This window comes from Somniosus microcephalus, unplaced genomic scaffold, assembly GCF_052327205.1.
Source record: "Somniosus microcephalus isolate GS21.2 unplaced genomic scaffold, FLI_Smic_1.0 unresolved_chr1, whole genome shotgun sequence".
In the NCBI taxonomy this organism is placed as follows: domain Eukaryota; kingdom Metazoa; phylum Chordata; class Chondrichthyes; order Squaliformes; family Somniosidae; genus Somniosus; species Somniosus microcephalus.
In genome coordinates, this window is record NW_028225179.1 from 98,487,456 (window position 1) to 98,491,091 (window position 3,636).

Consider the following 3,636-nt stretch of genomic DNA (forward strand, 5'->3'; position numbering starts at 1 on the left):
GGACCTTTTCAAAAGCCTTCTGAAAGTCCAAATTTACCACATCCACTGGTTTTGCATTACTATTCTACCAGTTACATCCTCAAAAATTTCCAGTAGATTAGTCAAGCACGATTTACCTTTTATCTTTGTCTGATCCTGTCACTGTTTTCCAAGTGCTCTGCTATTATATCTTTTATAATGGACTCTAGCAGTTTCCCCACTACCGATGTCTGGCTTACCGGTCTATAATTCCCCGTTTCCACTCTACCAACTTTTTTGAATATGGGGTAACATTAGCTGCACTCCAATCCATGGGAACTTTTCCAGATTCTATAGAATTTTGGAAGATGACATGCAATGCACCTAATATTTCTAGGGCCTCTTCCTTAAGTACGCTATGATGTAGATTATCAGGCCCTGGGGATTGATCGGCCTTCTATCCCGTCAAATTTCCCTAACACTATTTCCCTACAAATACTGATTTCATTCAGTTCCTCCCACTCATTAGACCCTATGTTCCCCGACATCTCTGGGTGGTTATTTGTGTCCTCCTTTGTGAAGACAGAACCAAAGTATGTTTGAATTGGTCTGCCGTTTCTTTGTTCCCCATTATAAATTCCCCTGATTATGACTGCAAGCGACCTACGCTTGACTTTACCAATCATTTTCTCTTCACATATCTATAGAAGCTTTTACAGTCAGTTTTTATGTTCCCTGTAAGCTTACTCTCATACTCTAGCTTCCCCCTCTTAATTAATTCCATTGTCCTCCTTTGCTGAATTCTAAACTGCTCCAAATCCTCAGGTTTGCTGCCTTTTCTGGACAATTTATATGTCCTCTCCTCGGATCTTATGCTATCCCTAATTTCCCTTGTTAGCCACGGTTGAATCACCTTTTTTGATTTATTTTTATGCCAAACAGAGATGAACAAATTCTGTAGTTCATCCATGTGAACTTAAAATGCTTCCCATTGCCTATCCACCATCACCCCTTTAAGTAACGTTAAACAATCCATCCTACCCAACTCGCACCTCTTACCATCATAGTTTCTTTTATTTAAATTCAAGACCCTAGTCTCTGAGTGAACGACCTCACTTTCCATCTTAATGAAGAATTCTATCATATTGTGTTCACTTCGCCCCAAGGGGCCTTGCACAACAAGATTGCTAATTATTCCTTTCTTATTACGTAATACCCAGCCTAAGATGGCCTGATCTCTAGTTGGTTCCTCGCCATATTGGTCCAGGAAACCATCCCTTATACTTTCCAGGAATTCCTCCTCCACAGTATTGTTACTAATTTGGTTAGCCCAATCTATATGGAGATTAAAGTCACCCATGATAACTGCTGTGCCATTATTGCACACATCTCTAATTTCCCGTTTAATGCCATCCCCAAACTCCGCATTACTGTTTGGGGGTCTGTATACAACTGCCACTAACTTTTCAGCCCCGTTGGTATTTCACAGCTCTACCCATGCAGATTCCATATCATCAAAGCTAGTACCCTTCCTTACAATTGTTTTAATCACCTCTTTAACCGCAATGCTAACCCACCTCCTTTTCCCTTTTGCCTGTCTTTCCTGAATATGGACTACCCCGGGATGTTGAGTTCCTAGCCTTGGTCACCCTGGAGCCATGTTTCCATAATCTCAATCATATCATATTCGTTTAAAACTATTTGCGCTGCTAATTCATCCACCTTATTACGAATGCTCCTCGCATAAGACACAAAGCCTTCAGGCTTGTTTTTTTAACACTCTTAGACCTGTTAGAATTACTATTTACTGTGGCCATGTTTGATTTAAATCCTTGATTTCTCTGACTGCCACGTTTCCTTTTCTCCTTCTGATCTTTTGCTTCTATCCTTGTTTCCCTTCCCTCTGTCTCCCTGCACAGGTTCCCAACCCCCTGCCACTTTAGTTTTAATCCTTCCCCACAGCAATAGGAAACACTCCCCCTAGGACATTGGTCCCGGACATGCCCAAGAGCAAACCGTCCAGATTGTACTGGTCCCTCCTTCCCCAGAACCAGTTCCAATGTCCCAGGAATTTGCATCCCTCCCCCTTGCACCATTCCTCTAGCCACGTATTCATCTGAAATATCCTTTTATTTCTACCCTGATTAGCACGTGGCACTGGTAGCAATCCTGAGATTACTACCTTTGAGGTCTTATTTTTTCATTTACCGCCTAACTCCCTATATTCAGCTTTTAGGGCCTCATCCTGGTTATTACCTATATCGTTGGTACCTATATGCACCATGACAACTGGCAGTTCACCCTCCCCTTCTAAAATGCTCTGCAGCTGATCCGAGCCATCCTTGACCCTTGCACCAGGGAGGCAACATACCATCCTGGAGTCTTGTTCCCATCTGCAGAAACGCCTATCTATTCCCCTTACAATAGAATCACCTATTACTATAGCTCTCCCACTCTTTCTCCTCCCGTCCTGTGCAGCAGAACCACCGATGATGCCAGGAAGTTGGCTGCTGCTGTCTTCCCCCAATACGCCATCTCCCTTAACAATATCCAATGCGGTATATCTGTTTGAGAGGGGAATGGCCACAGTGTACCCCTGCACTACCCGCCTGTGGCTAATACTCTGCCTGACGGTCACCCATTCCCTTCCTGCCTCTGCTGCCTTTACCTGTGGTGTGACCAACTCATTGCATGTGCTATCCACAACGTCCTCAGCATCGTGAATGCTCCAGTATGTATCCGTTTACAGCTCCAGCACCGCAATGTGATCTGCCAGTAGCTGCAGCTGGATACACTTCCCGCACGCATGGTCGTCAGGGACACAGGAAGTGTCCCTGATTGCCCACATAGTGCAGGAGGAGCATACCACGGCGCCGAGCTGCACTACCATGACTTACCCTTTAATTAATTCAAATTAACTTAAATCAAATCAATCCCACCAATTACACTACAATTAAATGATATACTCAAGGGCCCTTGGTTACCAGCAGTCCCCTCTACACAACAGAGGCCCTTGAAACTATTAACCACAACATTTAAGTTTGGAACAAAGCGGGAAATTGGGAAATGCTCACCAACCAATCACTTACCTGCTTTCTGGTGACGTCACACTTCGATTACCTTTTACTTCTCTCTCTCCTCTCGCTGACTCTGTGCCTCTTGCAGGTCCGCCACTCAGCCCCGGTCCCAGGCCTTCTCTCTGTGCTCTTTTTATCCTCCTCTCAATGACTCAGTGCCTCTTGCAGGTCTGCTGTTCAGCTCCGGTCCCACCCCTCCTCTCCTATCCTCCTATCGCTGAGTCTGTGCCTCTCGCAGCTCCGCCACTCAGCTCCGGTACAGCGAGAGATAGTCAATATGTGCAGCTTTACTCGAATTGCCAACATCTCAATAACTGTAAAGAGAATGTGTACTGGATCATCTATCCCTCATATACTTCAAACTTTCACCTAGAGATGCTAAGGACCCATTGAAAAGAATGCACTGAAACTAAAGCAATATGAAACCCACTGCCTGTGCCTCCAGCTCCATTGAACAGAGCGAGTGATACTTCATCAATGCCTGTCTCTCTAATTCAAAGATCATAGTACAGGACTTTATATGTACTGAGCTGACTGTCCAGCGAATGAGGATTCAGGCCTTTGTACCTCACTGCACTAATATGCGGACCTCCCTCCATTC

General features: G+C 44.6%; 1 pseudogene; it reads right to left on the minus strand.

The window, feature by feature from the left end:
• Positions 1-1,903: 1,903 nt before the first annotated feature.
• LOC147095645 (uncharacterized) lies at positions 1,904-2,848 on the minus strand (annotated as a pseudogene).
• Between the last annotated feature and the right edge of the window lie 788 nt (positions 2,849-3,636).